The 22,617-nt window shown below is 40.3% G+C and overlaps 1 pseudogene; it reads left to right on the top strand.

The window, feature by feature from the left end:
* Nucleotides 1-5,021, top strand: part of LOC104560416 (chondroitin sulfate proteoglycan 4-like) — a 38,711-nt pseudogene extending 33,690 nt beyond the window's left edge.
* Nucleotides 5,022-22,617: the final 17,596 nt, after the last annotated feature.

Here is a 22,617-nt window from a genome sequence, read left to right as displayed (position 1 = left end):
CATACCAACATATCCTTTATATCAATTTTGTTTGCTTTGCCCTATAAAACCCATTAAAATTAAATCAGTATAGGGTAAGAATAAACCTGGAGTTCTGTGTTTAGAATTTTATCACACCAATTGGAAATTTTTAGACAATAAGATGAGGTGATTTTGAAGCTGCTGAGAAAACAGACCCTGAAAGCCCTGTTTCCCCAGTGACAGCTGATGCAGTAATTTCAGGATTAGGTCTCTCTGCAGTCTCAGCTCTGGTTCTTTGCTACTACAGTACTTCATCTGTGATAGCAGCAGGGGGTTTTTCTGTTCTTTTTATTCCCTCACACCTTTCAAGCATATGTGATAGGAACATACACTAATGAGTTCCTTCAGGGTGGAGTAGAGTATGTTACAAATAGTAAACTTAGAACTGACACCATCTTAGTCAGGATCTCTCTGCCAATTATAAATTAATATACGCAAGCCAGGTCAGTAGTTGTCTGGGAAGCTGCCAAGCATTTAGTAGGTGTAGCTGTCTTCTCTCCAGGCCAGTGAATGAATTATCAAGCCGACCAGACACTGAATCTACTGGATGACATAGTAGTGCTCTAGTTGGTGGTTTTTAGGTATCCTATTGTAGTTTCAGTGTATTATGATGTTGGTCTTAAAGTTTGGGTGTAGTTCCAACTTACAAGAGTCCTAGTCTGAAACACTGCCTTTTGCTTTGGGGCTTACAGAGGTAATTTGTTGTGTCTTATATAAATACGTATTTCTCTGATTATTTACTGCAGTGTTTTGCAGTACTTTGAAGCTCAAATTCTCTCAGTGGGACTGATAGGAGTCTCTTGAGTTTGGTAATCTGTAAGGCCCATGAAGACAGGTATAGGAAAGCTAGGTTCTTTCCTGTCTCTTGGATTCCTGTTCTTGCTGTGATGTGGAAATTTTCCACTAAGCAATCCCATCAGGTCTTTGGTTATAAATGAGATTATATTTTGGTGGTCATACACCTCCTTAGGTTTCCTAGAGAGAAGAGTAGTAAGAGTAAGTAAGTAGTAAGTAGTATCTTTTGCTATTCACCATGAAATACCTACTTTTCAAGGCTTCAGTCTTTCATATACTTTTTCAGAACAGTAAGTCCTGCCCTGCTAGCATCCTTGTAAAGAAAAAAACCAAAAAGATACAGTACTCTGGTTCACTAAGGGTGCAGTCCAACTGAGCTCCTATTCACCATTACCATTGGTCTGAGATAAGTTTCTTGATGTTTTATCTCTGTTCTTCACATGAGGCCTTTACATTCATGCCCTATAATGTTTCACTTACCTTCAAATAAGATTCTCTGGCAACACTGAGTCCATCTTAAGAGAAAAAGAAACTAAATAATCTCCATGTAAATTACATGCTGCATGGATGAGTGGGCCAAGGCCAGTTGTCTGAGGTTTGATAAGGCCAAATGCCAAGTCCTGCCTTTGGGGCACAACAACCCCAGGCAATGCTACAGGCTTGGGGAAGAGTGTCTGGAAAGCTGCCCAGAGGAAAAGGACCTGGGAGTGTTAATCAACAGCCAGCTGAACATGAGCCAGTAGTGTGCCCAGGTGGGCAAGAAGGCCAAGGGCATCCTAGCCTGTATCAGAAATAGGGTGGCCAACGCGACCAGCGAAGTGATTGTCCCCCTGTACTGGGCACTGGTGAGGTCTCACCTTGAGTGCTGTGTTCAGTATTGTCCCTTCATCACCAGAGGGAAGTTGAGCTGCTGGAGCAACAAAGCTGGTGAAGGGTCTAGAAAACAAGTCTGATGGGGAGCAGCTGAGGACCTGGAGCTGTTTAAACTGGAGGAAAGGAAGCTGAGGGGAGACCTCATCTCTCTCTGAGAGGAGGTTGTAGTGAGGTAGAGGTTGGTCTCTTCTCCCAAGTAACAAGCAGCAAGGACAGAAGGAAATGGCTTCAAGTTTCACAAGAGTAGCCTGAGATTGGATAACAGGAAAAATATCTTCACCAAAAAGGTTATCAAGCACTGGAACAGACTGCCTGGGGAAGAGTCACCATCTCTGGAGAGATTTAGAAGATATGAAGACATGTTGCTTAGGGACATGGTTTAGTAGAGGACATAGCAGTGCCAGATTTAATGGTTGTGCTTAATTATAAAGGCCTTTTCCAAGCCAAACAATGCTGTGATTCTATGATTCTGTGTACACTGTGTGTGGACTAAGGTACAAAGGCCACTCTTGAACAATGTTCTTAAGATGTGGGGGTTTTTTCTTTCCTTATACTTCTATGTTTAAAGTTATTCTCCTTTTATACTTATGGCATTTCTTTACTCAAAACAGGTAGATGAAGGTGTGATAATGTATGAGCACTTACATGCCAAGTCAGCTGTCTGGAGTGCAGAAGATTTCTTTACATTTACTGTCTCCTCTCCACCATCAACTCTGGACCTCCAGCTGTTTCATAGTGTCATTTCATATGAATTTCCTAAACATCATCAGAACAGTCATCTTTGGGCAAACACAGGTAAAGATGCAGTACTGTTTGGGCTCCAAATTAGTTTGATTCTGTCAGAGTTCCAATGAATGAACATGAAAAAACAAAGACTACTTTCTTTTCAGTAACAAAGGACCATAATACCTTTGTCACAGAGTTTAGTGTAGATAGCAGCTTGGAAAACTGCATCACTGTATCTTTAAAAATGAGATTAACTATGTTTGATCCTAATCCTGATCCTGATCTTAGTTTTACTGAAACAGTAGGTGAAAACACTACCTCAGAAGCTTTGAGATACTGATGTTTCTTTAATCTTAATATACGCATCAATAGAAAGTTTTGTCTCTTACATGTGACTGTATTTTAAAAATAGTGGTAGTATATTTTTCCATGATACATGGAAATCAAGGGTACCATGAATGAGAAACTTTTCTGAGCATCATCAGAGTTTGATATCTAATTTCTGAAACATTGCAATTATGAAATAGTAAATTTCTAAGATTCTGTTTTCCTTTCTGCTAGGTGCTATAGTCCAGGAAGGAGGTAGAGTATTAATCAACAAAACAAATCTAGATGCTTCAAATCTATTAATTAAGCTACCTGAGCTACAGCGTTCCGTGTATGAAGTCTGGTATCAAGTTGTATCTTTACCCCAACATGGCACAATTGTGATTGGAGAAAGAAATGTTACTAAAGAAAAACCTAACTTCTCCCAATACATACTGAACAAATTTGGAATTGTGTACATACATGATCATTCTGAATTGCTTAATAACAATTTCACTATTGCTGTTTGGTTAAACCTAAAGAACAAGTCTTCAACAAAGCCCCATAGTGAAGTTTTGGAGGAGGTGTTTAATATCACTGTTGTTTCAGTGAATGACCAAGCTTCAGAGCTGAAGACGAAAAGGCTGCACTTGAAAGTCTTGCATCCTATCAGTGATGGGATCAGAGAATCTGAAAGGTGAAGTGCTAGATAATGCCCCATCTGAGCTCAAATACACTGTTGTTAGCAACCCAAATAATGGTTATTTAGCAATGAAAAGCAATCTCAGTGTCTCTATAAAGGATTTCACACAGGCTGATGTAGACAGCGGTAACATTTGGTTTGTACAGGATGGAAGTTCATCTTCTGCGGTGTTTTATTTCAACGTGACTGATAGTAAACATCGCCCTTTATACAAAGTCTTCAGTCTTGAAGTCATACCAATTGCTCTTGTCTTGGTCAACCTCACCAGTGTTGAACTTCCACAGGACCAGACATCTGTCACTATTACTAATGTTCAGCTTTCAGCTGTCACAAATGGAAAAAGCACTAATATCACGTATGAAATAACTCAGCCACTTGGGTACGGGCACCTGATGATTGGAAATGAGCAGGTTACTAAATTTGAGCTGGCAGATTTGTATTCAGGGGGGCTGTCATACCACCTGACAAATCTCAGTGCGTCCAGCGATAAGCTGGAGTTTATGCTCTTCGCTGCAGAAGGCAATGTAACAGGACAAGTGCTGAACATCACAGTAAAGTCTTTAGTACAAGTTGTACCTGACATGCAGATTTCAAATCAAGCACTCTATAAATTCAGAAGCAGTGACCTGAATGCTTCTGAGCTAGCCAATTTGACAAATAGCAATCCTAGGTTTGAAGTGGTAGTGCCTCCATCTCATGGAAGGATTGTAAAGAAAAGGTTCTGGACTGATGCAGTGTTCGAAGATACTCAGACATTCACCCAGACTGACATAGATAGTGGTGTTGTGCTTCTAGATGTAGATGCGAATATGACGGGCACTGATCTACTAAATGACTCATTCATGTTCATACTCAGGGCAGATGTTGTGCAGCCTGCTGTTGGCTGCCTCCAGTATTCCATCATGCCATACAGTCCACCACTTGTTCAGGGTTTTATGACTGAAGTGCATTCCATAACCAGTGTGACCATTTTAAAGGTTCACACTACCTCAAAAGATGAGGCACTGACTTCCTCTCAGAATGAAGAGCCTAGAGGAGCACCACAGAAGACTGAACCAACGATGTGTCCAGGGCAGAGTCATTGGGGAAACCTACTGGAAGAAGGCCCCTTGCTAAATCTGGCAGTGGGAACAAGTGGATCTGTGGGGACAAAGACCACAAGCTTAGTCCATGCCAGGAGTCCCAGAGAGCAGGCAGGTGAAAGCAGCAACCCTTGGTACATCATTATCCCCCTGGTCCTGGTGTCTACTCTTATTGTTTCTGTTATTTCTGTGTGCATTTTGCTAATGTGCCAGAAGAAAGAGAGGACAAAACCACTTGGCAAAAGTCAAGCAGATGCAATCCTCAGTAGTTAGATGGATGTCTGGAACGGAGCTTGGCAGTACCCAGCGTTACAGTGATTCCTCTCCTGAAGGGCACTGAGAGAAGTACAGCTTCAACATTCATGGCAGTGAGACATAAACAACTGCTGCCTGCAGTGGTTTCTCCAACTGCAGAATGGTCTCTGCAAAACAGATGGTTAAACTTGGATCCTGAAATGATCCAATATTGTCAAAAAACAAACCTGACTTTGAAGCGCAATCAATACTGGATGTAGTCAGGGGCAGTTTTGGTCATGCTGATAGAGGTATGGAAAAGAGAGTAATGTTATCGATATACAATTTGCTCTGTATGACACTTATTTATCGTGGGTCAAATGATACAATGTTTGTTAGATGAAATCAAAGTACCTGTGAAATAATAAAAACCTTATTGGTTATGGTGGCCATAAAATAACATTTCCAGTTGGTACTTCAGCAAATTTTCACTTAATCCAGAGCAGAATTTGGCCCCATAGATTTTGAGTGCAGCCTATATATGCAATATTTTTTATTCGCCATGACAGGAGTAAAATAGCATGCTTTGTCATGGATTATGTATTTTTAATGTAATTACTTCTTTTGAAGAAACAAGTTTTCTATAAGGGAGTTGTATTCTTTCTTGAACCATCACTTCTATTTGAAGAACTCTCAACTGTTTCTACAAGTAATTGCCAAGATGCTAAGCTAAATAATGTCATTTTGACTTGAAGGCTGTTCAGAGGCCAGTACTACAGAAATAAAGCAGTGGTTATTTTGTCAAGTATTCATCTGGGTCACTGAACTTGAAATCTAGAATTCAACTCAGCAACAACAGTGCAGCAGTGAAAATGTATAAAGATTCTGGTAAAATATTCTTACTGTGGGATGTTGTTTGTTCATTTGTTTTCCTTTTTCCTTGTTTGGTACCAAACGCTAGCATTTAATGTCTGCAGACTAGTAAGATGTTTCCACTACCTCTGATCCACGTAGCAAAAACTGTGTATCTACAAGTCAGCCTTATGTCTAGGCTTAGGCTATGTCTGAAGTGCGTGTCAGAATTTCAGGCTCCTGACAAAGGACTGAGTTCTGCCTTCAGTGAAGCAAACGTAACTCTCTCTGGAGTCTGAACGGAGTCCGGGTGTTCAAGCAAGTGACAGTAGAATCAAGTCCTTCGCTGCATACTTTGCTGCATACTATCATGTGTTGTGGAGCTTCAGACAGAAACAGTCCTGTGAGGAAACACTTGTCCCTTTCTGGAGTTTCAGAGTTTACCTTTAATCTCCCTGCAGATTGAACACCTGAGTGTTCACCTATCTGCACGCCATAGTGTGCCTTACACACTATGACAAGTACTACCTACTGAAATTTTGCTCTGACTGTAAAGTGTGCAATAATTTCCCTGCAAAGGGAATATCTTTGTATTTTTGGAAATATAAGCTCAATAATGATGTGCAGCCTTTCGTTAATGTCCAGTTTTGCTGTCACAGAGACCACAGCAAAACTCTTGTTGACTTCAGAGAACAAACTAATTTCAAGGGAATGGTGCTGTGATGATCATAGTATCATAGAATGGTAGGGGTTGGAAGGGACCTTTAGAGATCATCCAGTCCAACCCCCCTGCAGAAGCAGGTTTACCTAGATCAGATTTCATAGGAACATGTCCAGGCAGGTCTTGAAGACCTCCAATGAAGGAGACTCCACAACCCCTTTGGGCAGCCTGTGCCACTGCTCCGTCATCCTCATAGTGAAAGAGTTTTTTCTTATGTTTAAGTGGAACTTTTTGTGTTCCAGCTTCATCCCACTACCCCTTGTCCTGTTACTATCTACTATAGAAAAAAAGGGATGTCCCAACCTCCTGACACCCACCCTTTAGATATTTATAAATGTTAATAAGATCTTCCCTCAGTCTCCTCTTCTCCAGACTAAACAGCCCCAGTTCCCGCAGCCTTTCCTCATATGAAAGATGTTCCAGTCCCCTGATCATCTTGGTGACCCTGCGCTGGACTTTCTCCAGAAGTTCTCTGTTCCTCTTGAGCTGAGGAGCCCAGAACTGGACACAGGACTCCAGATGAGGCCTCCCCAGGGCGGAGGAGAAGGGGAGTAGAACCTCCCTCGACCTGCTGGACCTAGTCTTCTGGATGCACACACAGAATGCCATTGGCCTTCTTGCCCACGAGGGCACACTGCTGGCTCATGGTTAGTTTATTGTTGACCAGGACTCCCAGGTCTCTCTCTTCAGAGCTGCTCTTCAGCAGTTTGACCCCCAGCCTGTCCTGGTGCATGGGGTTGTTCCTTCCCAGATGCAGGACTCTGCACTTGTCCTTGTTGAACCTCATGAGGTTCCTCTCTGCCCAACTCTCAAGCCGGTCGAGATCCTACTGAATGGCAGCACAGCCTTCTGGGGAATCAGCCATGAATCCTCTAGAACCCCAATGCATAGTTCTTATTTTTCTGTTGTTATCATTGCTTCCTGGTGCTAGAATGAACAGGCATGAATTCAACAGTATAGTGAGTGTCAAATGCTGGGGTGCTCATGTGTGCCAGGCAGACTTCTGCAGATTCGCATTCTGAACTTTTCTGCTTTTATGAAGAAAATATTTGGAACTGTTCTTAGAAACTCTCAGCTGAGAGGTGGTGCTGCCAACGATCACAGGGACACCCTAGCATCCTGTGTGGAGGTGCAGCCACACAACCCTTGCCATTTCCTGAGACCTCTTCTACCAAAACTAAGCAGACAACAGCTTCCTCCAGATCCCCCAGCTGCCAGTTGCGGCCTATGTCCCATGCCTTCTAGTCAGCAGCAGGAATGTAATCCCTTTACATCTCCTCAAAGGCCTCACACCAAGGAAGACTAAATAACTGTAATCCCAGCACTTTCCTGACATTTAAGCCCATTTTGCATTTGCTTACCACCAAGATCCTGTTAGAAGCAGAAGAGGTGTCATGCTGCAATACCTACCAAGATACCAAACAATATGCTTACAGTTCAGTGCAGAAATAGTAGAATGCTGAAAGCTACTGGAGTGCAGTGACAAAATCCACACTGTGGTCATATGACAGCCGGTGCAGAAATATGAAAGCAAAATGTGTGCTTAATGAAATTTTACTAATATTGTTGTGAAGACAGATGTGTCCAAAGCTGTGATACTCAGTGCACGGTGGACGTGGAACATAGGGCTGCAGTAGTGCTGGTGATGGTAAATGAGACCATAACAGAACAGCAACTGAGTCAAAAAACCACCAATGCAGTTAGAACTCCACAACTGAATGGGCATTCTTGAGTTTCAGCATTCGCATGCTCTGAGCAAGAAATTTATGCTAATTTGGCTTCAGCATACTGTTTCCAAGAGAACTGTCTCTGTTCTCTGACTGACAACAGATATTCCTGTCTAGTAGGTCAGGCATTATAGGATTGTATTTTGAGCATTGGGCTCAATTTTTGAAACATTCAAGTTTTTCATTTTTTTAAAATTTTGGTTTTTTTTTAAAGTAAAAACAGCCTCAGTGCCTACAGAGGAAATGCTGTAACATACTGTGTGAATTTTGCTTTAATATCTTACCCTGAATCTCCAGTTAAAAAAAGTAAAAATCTGGCTTCATTAATGTAAGCTTTCCCTGAGGACAGTACGGGACACTCTCTGGCAGAAGACAGTTGTTCATACATAGGTTTTTAATTTAGGTGAGAGGAATGAACTGGCTGAGGTCACTAACTTAGAAGTCCAGCTTTGAGATGGTGAAAACTTGCTGGCATCAATCTCAATCTAGCTTTTCCTGTAAGTCCAATAAGGAACTCATTTCCCAAGGCATCAGAAATGCCGGTGGCCCAGGAAGCAGCTTTACCCACACCATGACTCAGCATCCTGAGTGCAGAAGTCTGTGTCAGCAGTCGTGACGCTTGGTCTTGAGGTATGTTCTCCTCCCCCAGCCCTCCAACAGCTCAGAAAGTGTTGGTTTGGAAAGAAAATAGGACATAGAACATACAACAAAGAATGGGACAAATAAATGGTCATAAGCCTTTTATGGTTTTTCTGTTAAAATATTAGAAAGGGCCAGTGACAACGTTTGGTTTAGTAGCTTGTTACTACCTGCCAGGTCAGCAGTGAATCTGTTTACATGTCCTGAGCTACAGACTTCTGTCCTGCTTGCACCATTTTCTTTTTTTCAAGTCAGTCCTTGAGACGTTATGTTGAAGTACATTTTGTGAATATTTTTAAATGGGCTGAAAATAATTGTTCTGGCATATTCAGTGGAAACTATTAATTTATCTTCCCTTATTTCAAGCTAAATAATTCCTGCCAGAGTTTGCATATCCCAAATGCAGTCCCAGAATAAAATATTCTCTCATTGCAACTGGTGAAATCTGTAGTTTCACATCTGTTTGTAGGGAGATTCAATATGGTGAAATGCTTGCTTTACTTGATCATTTCCTCATTTCCAGTCGTGCTTGGTTATGTCTAGGTTTCTTAGCACTTATATGTGCTGGTAACAACTGCTTAGACACAAAGTTGTTTGCAGATTGAGTGTTTAGTGGCAAAACCTTTGTATGGTGCCACAGTGAGTGGGATACCAAGTCTCATGAATTTATTGGGAGAAAATGAAGGTCGAACAGACTGAACATTGGTGTGGGATGGTACCAAGTGTCAGAACTGCCTGCAAGAATAGGAAGATCAGAATAGATCACAATAAATACATGCAATTCCTAGTGTGTGACCATGGAGATTTGCTTGGACTAATACACTTCACAACTTCATCTTGCATAGCAACTTTTATATGTGATGCACAAAAGTACATTCTCTGGGGTGAAATGGAGTTTCTAAAAACAAGGGAAGGTCTTTTGGAAGCAGATGCATGGGTTTGCTTGAAAGGCAGCAGCTGTGCCTCTGGGAAGCCGGCTGTGGTCTACCATGCTTCTTGGGGAGCTTGTCTCACTGCTGGAGGAAAGGAACAGCGAGAGTGAAGATGACTGGCTTTGTTGCCGTTAGAGGGGAGAGTTGTGTTTGGGGTGATGGTGGCAAGACTGAGAAGCTCAGTTTACTTTTTCTTCTGCTTTTCTCTGCAGCTGTCAGGAGAACTAGTAGAAGTAAATCTCCTATGGCATGAACATTTTGAATGTTAATTTACAAAGATGTTTGCCTGTCAAGAAGTCTACTTGTAGGGAAAATCCTGGCTGAGCTGAGTTGCCCAGGGTGTAACTCAGATGTTAAAGCCTGCTGGCAAGAATATTGTCTTAAAAATACAACTGCTGTGTTTCCTAGTGTCTTGATCATAGTGCAGAAAGGAACAAAGTGAACTTGCCTGAGGTTTTGACTGATTGTAATCATAGTTAATGATTAATGGTAAATATGGTTATTTGCAAACACCAAAAGCTATTTCTAAGTAAGGCAACACAGGTCTTGATTTTTTGCTCTGAGCTAACAAATGCAGATAAAGGTGGATCTGATCTGAGTTCTTGAAAGCAATGAAAGTTTGAAGACTCAGCTCATTTATATGTGGCTGCACAAGAGCAACTCTAGGACTAAGATTAGACCAAGTGTAGAAGTAAGTGGAAGTGGGATAAATCATCTAGAAGAACAAACAACTGCAACTTCATAGCATCTCTTAGTCAATCTGTACTGTCCATCCCAGGTCTTATACCCTGCTAGGAATGTTGCAGTATAACCATCAGTGAGAGAAGTTGCCCATTTTCCTTCCCTAAATCACCCAGCCCCTGGTTGTAGGACTCGGGTTCATTTAGTCTTCCCTGTACTGCTAATTTCTGGGATTCTGAGACATCTGTTTTGCAGTCCTTGGTTCTGAGCATGTGATATATCCTCAGAAGTTCAGTGCTTGTGTGCCTACCACTGGAGAGCCAAGGGGGTGGTAACATTTTGTCTCCACTGATCTGTGTCATGGCTTAAAGACACATCTTACCCAGTTCCATTTCACTGGTTCCCCTGAAAGTTTCTAAAATGGTGATTCATCATACCCCCGGCAATGCCACAACTTGGGAGGCAGCTGCTTCTTCCCCCAACACCCTGCTGAGCTGCAGCATGTTGTGTGCCTGGCAGACCTTGGTCGTTTGCCAGCCTGTTTTGTGTCGTACCAGGCTCTCTAACTGACAGAAGGCGAGAGTCCTCACTCTGCCCAGCCGCTCTGCACTGCATCAGCTGTCACAGAGAGGTCCTTTTGTGCATCTTGAAGAGTGCAGATTCAGAAGAAGGAGTTGCTCTTGGGCTATTGGGTAGTAGAGCTCTGCTCTAGTTTCACAGATTCTCCACTTCCACCTTGCTGGGAAATTCTCAGTCTGACAGCTGCAAGCAGCAAGTGGTAGTTTGCTAAGAAACCTAGACATATCCATGTTCTGCTTTAGAGTGGAACTTCCTTTTTTTTCTGAAAAAAACCCCAAACCCAAACAAATTTCTTTCTTAAGAAACACAAATACAGAACAAGAATATATATGCATATATAGAAAAATCAAGAGTATCTGCTAGGAGCAGCTGTTTAGTTGTAAACAGTCCATCGCCTCCCAGGCATTAGAGCTACAGTCGATGTCAGATGGGTGTACATACCTGAGCACAGCTTTGCCTACTGCCTCAGTGACAGTTTTTGTCAATGTCAGCTGTGGATGCTGTTGTGTTCTTCAAACAAGTCTGACTGCCTAGGAGGTTTACTTGTCTCATGGAACTTGGTTTAATTCTCACTGGTCATGAGTGACCAGTATGTGTTTCTTATGAGAAAGTTCAGTGAGAAGCCTTTCTATTACATAGATTTTGGTAACAGGTTCTAGTACTTCAAATGGTTGAAAGTTTTTGTAACTCCAGAGCTCTTGGAGATGACAAATGTATTTCAAGGAACAGCATGGGCACTATTCGCAATTTCTACAACTTGTATTGCTTTGGGGAAAAAAACAAACCAGCTCTGCCACACAAGGGTAGAATAGAATAGAAAAATGTATTTCAGTCTACCTTCTTCACATTCTTTTCTGATGATGTGAGGCACTTCTGTTTTCCAGACCTTTCTGATGATGTTTCTTTCTTAGCTATTGATATCATAAATGAAACACAACAAAAATGATTAGGCTGATGTTTGTGCGGCCAGTGCAGAGTCCACTGAGGCTCTATGACTGCCTTTCTCTAGCAAATGAAGAGCACCTGTATCTGGAAATGTGGTTTGGATGCTGTATGGGAAATCATACAACCAGTTACAGTGAGCCAAAGGAGGAGTCTAGCAAGTGTCTCAATAAAGTGTTTTATTTTGTTGTTTACAGTTTCCACAGACAAATAGAAGTTGTTTTCCTATTAGGAGATATTTATATTTACAAAGGTAGCTATATTTACTCCACTGAGCTCAACCTTTTGTCCTACCCTAGAACGGACAACACAAGTGATTAATAGCTTCCACACAAGCATGTGACTCAGAGAGAGGAGATGCTTGAGTGAAAATCTCTGCAATTTGCCTTTGAAGATTCTTCAGACACAGGAAGTGGCACAGCCTCTCTTTCTTTCAGGGCAGACACACAAGGACTCCTACATCCTTTCAAACGTTGGAAATGCAGACACAGCTGATCTGTAGCCTGGCTGGTTGGAAATGACTTCTCTGTGTCAATTTGCTCCTTCAAATCTAGTTCAAGGGGATCCCTTGCAGTGAGTGTAATGGGAGCAAGCGTTGTTGGCACTAGGATGTTGCTCAGCCTGTGAAATCCATTGTGTGGGCTCTTTCACTCCGAGGTAAATCACGACAAGGACCTGGATATCACTGCACCTGCTTAGTTGATGACAGACATCAGTATTCGTGAAACCTTTAGTGCCTCCAGTAGCCAGAGTCCTGTCAGTCCCTGGCTTGGCTGAAAGATGACAAAATCAGACTGGTTGTTCTTTCAGCTTGCCTTGGATTTACACTCTCCGCAGTGATGGAGTAGAGAGCCCAGGGCTGACAGTTCAGGGTAGAAAATGATCTGGCTCTAGCCTACACCTTGCTGAGATAATTAACTAAACTACATTTATCCTTGGCACTTTGTGTTCAAATCCCAAATGCTCTGGGAGAGTTGGTGGGGGCAGGCAAGGATAGTGATTGGGGCATTCATAAAATGTTGGAGTAACCCAAAGTTAAACCTTCTTCCTCTCTGACTGAGATAGGTGTCCCACTCCACTCCCAGGAGAGAGCCTGAAGCCATGAACTGTAAGTGCTCTGCAAAAACACTGAATGAACAAGGAGACAGAAACTAAAACATCGTTTAGGTGCTCTACACAGAACTAGGGTCAACACAATGGTCAGGTGAGTGCTCTGCTCTGTCCACTACTGTGTGCAAAGAGCAAGGGAAAAGTATGTTACCTACAGGGCAACTTTGCTGGCTTTCTGAGGAAAACAGCTGAGCTGGTTTAGCTGTTACCTGAGTCACTGACTGAGGAATGCTGGGAGACCCTGCTGAGTGGAGACTGGCCCTGTCCTGCAGCCTGTGTTGGGAAGCCAGCCTCCCTTCTGTTTCCAGACATTTTTCCTTCATTTTGATTGGCTCAGGCAGCTCCAGACACACTTCACTAGGTACTATGAAAATCTTTTCAGATATCTAATGCTCGTTTGTCCTGTATGGATGAGTTTATGTGTCTAACTCACTATCTTCCAATTTTTATTTTAATTTTTTTATATAAAACCACTAACTTCCAGCATGGTGGTGTCTAAGCATTCAAATCCTCTGAGACAAAAGCACTGCATAAGTTTCTTCTCCAGAGAACTGCCCATAGATGTTAATGATAATGATTTTTTCCCTATTGTTTTACAACTTTTTTTTTTTTTTTGGTTTTGATTATCAAATAACAGTCCACAGTTCTCTACCCTGTCAGGCAAAGTAAATTTTCTGACGTTTTACTGTCACACAGCAGTTACCCAACAGACACATTTTGCCATTGCTTTTGCAACAATACTTATTTTATTTTCAAGTTTTGATGAGTTGTATTCATCTATATCTGCTCCATCTTGACAAGTTGTTTCCCTGTAGCTGCTTCAGCTTCTACTGTTATTTTAACATCCAATAGATGAGCCCAACTGGCAGCAGATGTGAATCTACCGTGTCAGTCTCTTTCTCAGCTGTGTACAACACAAACCCACACTCTTTCATGTAACCCATGCTGTTTTGGAAACACACTACAAAAATGCATTTTGGCTCATTTTAAAAAAGACAGGAGACAGCCTTCACAGAACACTGCCTGAACTTGTTGTAGAACTGACTCTTATTAAATTCTACTTTTAAGATTGTATGAATAATAATATAAGGGTGTGGGATTCAGCTTCAAAATCCCTTGTGATTTGCTGTCAGGTTACTCGGATCAGGACATTTCAAACTTGATTCTGTATTTGTCTGCAAGTGATACGAAGCGTTGCACATGCTACAAATAGGTCAGGGACTGTATTGCTGAACACAATGAAAAACCCCTCATCAAGTATAACTGTGAGTGATATTAAATAGGAAGCTAGTGTAAAATTGAATCAGCTCAAATATTTCATGCAGTTTGCACAGTCAGGTTTTACATATGGTAAGGATAGTGTGAGGTGTAAGGATGGGACAAGATGGCACAAAAGGTGAATTAGTATACTGCTGTGTGGTGGTTTAGCCCTGTCTGGATGCGAAATGCCTACCAAGTCATTCTATCATTCTCCCTCCTAAACTGGATAGGGAAGAGAAAAATATAATGAGAGGTTTGTGAGTCGAGATGAGGACAGGGAGATCACTCAGCAATTAGTGTCACTGGAAAAACACACTCAACTTGGGGAGAAATGATTTTGATTTATTAATGAATGATCAAAACAAAACAGGAAGATGAGAAATAAACCCGAATCTTAAAACATCTCCCTACACCCCTCCCTCTTCCCAGGAATCCCTTTCCTTCCCTTCCAGCAGTGCAGGGGATGGGGGATGGGAGTTGTGGTCAGTTCATTACAGATGGACTTTGCTGCTGCTTCTTCTAAGGGGGGGGCCTCTTTACACTTTCCACTGCTACACTGTGGAGTCTCTCCCATGAGAGAGAGTCCCTCACAAATTTCTCCAGTGTGGGTCCTTCCCATGGACTGCAGCTCCTCATGTACTGCCCCAGCATGAACTTTGACACTGACCATGAAGAAATGTAAGAATAACAGAAAACATTTATGAGTGCATAGCTTAACCATGGCAAAAAAACAGTTGGGAACATCATCATGCTTTTAGCTATTTGAGAGTTTTCAAATTAAGCCTGCAAATCTTAAATATGTACTGTAACTCAAAGACTTAAATAGACTTAAAATCTGAACATTTTTAACTCAAGGATTGAGCCAAACCTTGTGAAGAACAAATACCCTGGTGAAAAAGTGAGCTAAAACCAGAACTCTAGCAGTCAAACAAAGGGATCCTACCCACCTTATGTCCTTGGGGAACGGGAAATGAATGGGCTGCCCTACCTTGATGCCTGAACACATTCTCCTGGGCACAGCACATGGATACTCTCCTTCTTGGCCTCTACTTTCTCCCATCCCAGCAATTTCCAGTCTCTCGCTCCAGAGGTGGCTGCTACTGCCAGCCTGAATATACGACATCTGAGGCATGAGATAAGCACTTGCCTTTTTCACACTTTGCTCTAACAGGTAGGCTTGAGCCTGAACTTCTCCTAATACAATAAAAAAACTATAGTATGGTCTTTACTTCTTTGAATTAGGCTATTATGTAAGTATTCTGCTAGACATTTTTTAGTTAAAGTGAAGATAACTTATATTTGAAAGGTTGGCTTCAGTACACACAGTCTGTGTCATTGCAGATGTTTTTCTCTAGTAAGACTTTGGTTTGGGATGCGAGTTAAAGAGTTGGAAGAAAAGAACAGGACAGGAAGGATTGCCTTATGCTCCCTTAGGCTTTTTTAAACTAATACTTGTAACTGGAAGAGTCAAATACTTATTACTTTGGCTGGTTACCTAGGCAAAGGCCAGCAAGAGCAATCATCACAGTGCCATACTCCAAGAGCACAGCAGTTCTACTGCCTGATGTGGAGGCATTTGAGGTTCTTCCCCATTTTTAAACAGAAGAAATCAGAATTCTTTTTCAAAATAATTGTCACTGACATTTATTCCTGAATGAACTTTTAATCTCACCTAAAAGAATAAGGCAAAGAAATATCTATGTCACTGGAGGAAAACCACCTAGCTGTTCTATCCTGCATTTTCAGTATGTGTGAAGTATGTATGAGTGTGAAGTATGTGTGAAGATCATGTTCTTGGAAAGTGGAGAAAAACACACTTTGTTTCTCACCTTGGGTTCAGATTCCTAAGAGGTTTATAATAAGCAGCCAACTGGCTGCTGTTTAATGTCCTCGATGAAATAAGGACAGTAGTCTGAACCTTGTATCCAAAGAACAGGTGTCCGTATAATTGGAAAATACCAGAGTAATTGCTAAAAAGGCCAGAATCTCTTGGGGATATGCAGTTTTAATAACCTTTCTGTAATGAGTGGACTTAATTTAATTTTTTAGACCATTAAACTGTGGAGAGTTTCTGTTTTTTTTCTGAGATTTTGGGTTGTTTTTTGTTTGATTATTTTTTTTTTCCTCCTGACGAAAGTGTTGTGAGACTCCCTGATGCCAAGTTTTAGTATTGCTGTATTTCTAGTATTAAGCCCCACCTACGTCTGTCCTGGGATTCTTAGTGTGGAAGTAAATGCACTTGACAAATTAAATGAGACAAAACACAAATAAAACCAAGATGATCCATTTTTAAAAGGCACCCTTATCTTTCAACACTGCTATTTTGGATTGTGATAGTTAAACTGTTAGAGTGAACACAATTCAAGTTATTGCAATAGGGGAAAAACAGGGGAAGGACATTGTTAGGTTGCAGCCTAAGTAGTAAAAAAGGTGAATTGTTCCCAGAATAAAAATATGCAGTATCTTAATAAGCACAACATGCCAACAAAGTAAACAAAATCAGGTTTGAGAAAATTACTTTAAATTTTAAATTACAAATTAAAAACAAAAATTATTTTGAGCACAAATAGATATGTAGTGGGTGGGTTTTCTACCTTTTCTCTGAGTAGAATTTAAGTTAATTCCAGTAATTCGGTAGTTTTGTGCTTTTCAGAGTCATTAGATTGCAATACCAACCCAACAGAAACTTGCTTGTAGTTCAAGTAGAAAGACAGGTGATTCTAAGTGTTGTGTTTTTCAACAGCCTGAAATACTCAGGTTACATTGGTAATGGCAAGAACTGTGTATTTTGATAGACACATTCAATGCAGATTATTTATATATTCAAGTGGTTATATCAGTTTTAAGAACCTTAATTTTACTAATAACCTGACAGTATTTTGAATGTGACCTTTCACTTCCAAATTTGAAATGAAGACCAGCTTTCCCATCTCAGCTTCACAGTGAATAATTAATGACACATACTGGTGGTTAGCTCTGCCTGAGATCTCTCTATTTTGAAACCTAAGCTTTCACAGAAGTTACAAACTTCTGTTTCATTTATGCTTACTTTGATTGAAGTTGATGTGCAACAACTTTTTAAACAAAATGGATATTTCATATTCTACTATGAATTAAGAGAGCAGGGGTTTCAATTACTCAAACTTAGCAGCAGGCAGGAATGTTAAGGGAAGCATCTGAAGTTTTGCTCACACACTCCTCACCTATCAGTTCAATATCAACCCAAAGATTTTCACAATTTTAACATGATTTGCAAAATGGGTAGATCTATGTTTCCTCTGTAATCATATGCTCTGAAAAGGAGGAAGTAGATAATAAAAGGTAGCTAAATATGGAGACAGATATCTTAGAAATCCTGGCTTCTAATCCTAACTGGCACTGATTTACTCAATGTATTTAGACAAAGAAGTGCTTTAATGGGGGGACCATTTGCACATATCTTCAGGGCCTAAAACTGAAGATATCAAAAAACAATGGCTAAATAAACACCTACACATTATCTTTTGTGTGTGCCACATTTCTTGACACCGAGCAACAATCTTTATCTTCATTGATTTCTGGCAGAAAGGTCTATATATCCATGTTTTTAATAGGATTTAGGAGTTCTTTATTTTGAATAAAGTAATGGAATTCAGCCATATTCCAGTCTTGGAAATGTGGGATATTGTGGAAAGCGAATAGCTGCCAGCAGGGGAACATAAGAGTGAGAATAAAAACTGATCTGAAAGCGAAAGTCCTTAGCAGCAGCCTGAGGTAGAAAGGCAGATGTTCAGGCTCAGCTGCGCTGCCTTTGCCGCTTGCATTCTCGCTGCCGATCACATAAGCTGTCTGGCACAATGTGCCACAATGGTGCCCACCCTCTCCTTTCTGCCACAGAAGCGAAGAACCCTTCTGTACCACCACAACTGTCCCACACCTCCTCATGTATTTTTCTATCTCCATGCTTACTATGTTCATCCTGCCCAAATGATACAGTCAACTCTGCCTTTCTCCTCCTTAATTCGCACCACAGATCCCTCACCTACAATAGTAACTCTTAATTGAGTTTAACTGCTTCAGTCTTCATACATCCAGATTCTGCTACTTTGAGTCACGATTTTTTCAAAGCATGGTATTATCTCATAGGCAGTTCACTATCCAGGTTTTTCAAAGTTAAGAGAGAATTCTTGAATACAGGATTAATTAGAAGCATATTAATGATAGCAATTGGAGAAGGAAGATGTATCTGAATTTGGCCTTCTGACAATTCTCTACAATGCTGTCTTCCTTGCAATAAAATCATTATCTGGTCACAGATACAGCCATGCTGCAGGCTCAACCTGTTTGTTTTCACCATTTTCTTGGGAAATGCTGTTCACTTTGCACACTGACAAAAAAAACCCTAAACATTTTGTGTGATTTTCATAGAATTGTCAAGAAAAAAAAGATTAGTATTAATATGAATAAAGCTTATGCAATCTTACCAGCAACGTGTCTAACATGGAGAATGACTAACATTTAGGTTTTTTTAATAACTCTTATGTCAACACTTCCTGCTTGCAATAGTCATGGATTTCTCTTCCACTGAAACACAATGAGTTGGGCAATGTGATCCCTTGCTGAGTAGCTTGGAAAGATGAGGCTACAAACAGCACTAAGTTACGATTGAATCTGCTGTTGGAGATTCCCTCTGTCCTCCACACCCGTGGTGTTTTGTTTTCCTTTTTAATCCACAGACACTTCTGGTTTCCAGTTTTATTTTTCCGTGATTTGATTTAAGGTTAAAGAATGGAAAGGAAGTATAGGGGGGGAAAATGAGAGTGGAAAACATCAGGAAAATATAATTTCTCAAGTGCTTAAATAACAAGGCCCTCCCAAAAAGCACAGAGAATAAAGTAGTTGTTTTCTGTCTTTTTTTGTTTCTATATGACTCTTGTTGGTTTAGGTGAATAGTGCAATGACTAAAGATAACTGCATACGTGCTATTCACTTTTTCTGAAACTTGCAATTCTTTACTGTATTTTGACATAAGACAGGTATTTGCTATAATTTTATCTGAGCAAGATCTCAAAAAAACCCCCCAAAAAACGAACAACCATCCAATCAAGTTTTAGAAGAGTGGTTCATTTTATATACACGGTCTGTTAATAGACTATCAGGAATAAAACTCCTATTGGTTCTTTAGATTGAGCTGCTGTTGACTGTAGTTGTTCTCACTTCCCATCCAGGAAAAAGGAGTTTTAAATTTCATTCCAAAAGCACAAGAACTTGTCAGTACTTCTGATTTTTTTCCAAAGACAAATCCCATTTTCCTGTGTTAGCTCTCCAGAAAACCATGGGCTGGAGCTCTGAAGTCACATCTGTGCAGATATTGTTTTGGTCTTCCACTGTAAGATGTGGTTAGAGAGAAAAGGTCTCACATCATTTGTGTCAAGTAAGACAGAAAAGTTGGATTTAACCGAGTGTTATATTAGGAGACTTGCTGTCTGCACGTCACCTACAGTAATGTGTTCTAACATGCTCTGCTGTGCAAACTCTTGAGCACATGTAGGGGCCACAGTATCATTTGTAGACATCAGCTGCTGTGATCATAAAATCTAAAGATTCCCAATTACAGAAATCATGGAGGTGAGAGCTCAGTTTGGTGATTACATCTGTACTGGTAAATTAAACTTAACAGAGATTTTTTTTTTTTTTTTTGGGTGGGGGGGGCAGAGACGACAGTCCTCTTAGAAAAGCCCAAAGCCCATTAACACCACTTGCCTTCCCAAACATGATGACCACAACTGGAAATTACCATGTCCAGAAAATTTTGGGAGCCCATTTGTTGTCTTGGACAAAAATCTTGCTGAGAACAATTCCAACGATCTAATAGCATTAAGTGCCACTACCTAGCCATATCGGACAGCACTATGTAGTCATTAGCACTAGATCTAGTCACTAGCATGAGATCTACCTAGCATGACCTGTATGCCTCATACTTCAACACAAGGCCAGCCCTCTGTACACAGCTGGTACAGCATGAAACAGGACTACTTCATGTAACCTTTTTGGCAAGGTTTATGTTCTTAGACTCCACGTTTAAGCAAGTACATAGACTCTGAAATCAAAAGCACCTTTGAAGAGAGATATTTTTCCCCTGTGCACTGGAAGACTCTCCAATCTGAAGGAGATCACAACACAGGCTCACAGCTGTATATTCCACTAGTCTGATATGGTCATGTCCTAGCAAACAATAGTCCCATCTTGGGAGGGTCTGCAAAGTTCCAGGGAGAAAACCTCATATAAAATCAAACCATGACTCTGCTAATTGTCAAAAATAAGAGAAGACGGTTCACATCGGGAAAAATGTAGAGACAAAATGCTTAATAGTGATAGAGGATGATGGGAGAATATATAATCCCAGTGGCTCCACAATCACATAGAGTTTACTTGGATGAGTTGTGCTAGCCAGCCTTTCAAAAATACATGTATTCCATGTACTGTTTGGCTTCCTGATTTCCTCCACACTGAATTCTTCTGCAAGACAAGAAGGCAAAAGCTTTTACACTTTCTGTACTTGTGAAGCCATTAATAGTCAGGTATACTGTAAAAGATATGATTCTGTGAAAGAAACAGGAAAGAAATGAGTGATCAGAGTGATTTTCATGACATCAATATCAAGGGAGACAAAATACAACTTATGCTTTGTTGCTTGTGAGAAGTACAACATCTAGGGAAGTTGTGTCCTGTGAAACTACTTATTTTTATGACAAAAAAAGGAGAAAGAACATCTGACTTGTTGAAAATAAACAGGAATTTGAGATTATGACCACAGACATTCAGCAGCTGACACAAAATGCTGAGTAAGTTTGAAAAGACTCCTTTGCCAGCAAGCAGGAACTATTGTTAGTAATGTAATGGCTTAGCTCTGATATATTTTTAAATGTTGTAATTCTTGCACATACACAGCACACACACACACATGCGCAAAAAGGCCCAACCCTACTGATTGCTACACATCACAAATGCTGCTGAGACTGACTATGCTAAATTCAGCTTCTCAGCAAAATACCCCTTAACTTACCAGATAGAGTATTAAATACTTCTTCCCAGGATAGTTTAGCTCAGGTATGAGAGAATACAGTGGTCCCCTGAAAAAAAGAAGGAAAGATTAATCTTTTAGCTGCATACACCTAAGCTGAATGATCAAGTACATCTGTACTATATTTTAGCAGTTGTGCTGATATGAATGAGGACCCACAGTAAAAATGAAGAATTTAAGGAGTTCTTGAGTTCCTGGGGAATTCAGATTATTTCACCTCAGTGGAAAGAGATGAATTTATAATCATGCAGAGCTTGATTTCATACTGGCATATTCTACCCTTAAATAGGGGCAGAATTTTAAAAGTATGATTTAGATATTCAGTACTAGTATTGCAGATGATGACATCATTTTAAAGTGATCAGGATCTTCAAAGAAATATCTGTGTAGCCAATATTTTAAAGTTATTTAATGGAACTGGATAAATTATCCATTATGAGTAATCCGTCTGAGTGGTGTTGAAATTTCTCTGCATATAAATAATTATTGGATTTTAAAAAATTCAAATTATTATTCAAACTGCCTTCACGTTTAACAAAGCTTAGTATTTGGCCCTGCATACATTCTGTATGCCAAAAAATATGAAAGAAGATCTTCTGTGTTACATTGGCTGCCTAAATTTATTTTTTTTCTTCTCCTCTTTGTTATGGTATTTTGAGATAGTGTGAACAAAAAAACCCCCACAAATTCCAAACTGAAAGAAAGAACTGAGAGGCCATGAAAGATCCTTGTCCAGGCATTAGGTCATGAACATTTGTCCTGCTTTATGCATTAACAGCTGAAATGTAGGGAAGGCATCAGCTTCCTTATGCAGTTGCCTATGTTGAGCAATGTTTAACAAAAGGACAGTGCACTTTTTCCTGATTCTCTGCAATTACAATAGTATTGAATTGATAAATCAATTCCTTGGTGCGTTATACAAAACAGGGGATAGCACAAAATGATCCCATTTGATTTTTTGATTTGCAGATCTTCCTAGTCTTTTCCAGTGCAATTCAGGAATGTGCAATTCATTTCAAGGGAATTTAAGCCTCCTGACAATTAGCTTGATTTTCTATTGCTTCTTGTAAATCTCATAGAAGTAGTCCACAGATAATAAATTAAAACCAGTAAACCAGGAAACAACATTGGAATATGCTTTAAAATGAATTCTGTTATTTCATCTAGAAGATAAAATATCTGAATTTCTTAAAATGAGCAAAAGAGTGCTTACTGTGGCATACTCGTCACCAGCACAGCTGAAATGTTTATCCAAGAGGACCAAAATATTCTTACAGTGAACGATAGTGGGACAAATAATGTATCTTCCTCAGCATTCAAGAAAATAACCAACCAATAGTGATTATCCCTCTAAAATTCCACTGTGAACCT

This window comes from Colius striatus, chromosome Z (assembly GCF_028858725.1).
Source record: "Colius striatus isolate bColStr4 chromosome Z, bColStr4.1.hap1, whole genome shotgun sequence".
NCBI classification, from domain to species: domain Eukaryota; kingdom Metazoa; phylum Chordata; class Aves; order Coliiformes; family Coliidae; genus Colius; species Colius striatus.
Note: the sequence above shows the minus strand (reverse complement) of the source record. Positions and strands in the feature narration are given on the sequence as shown.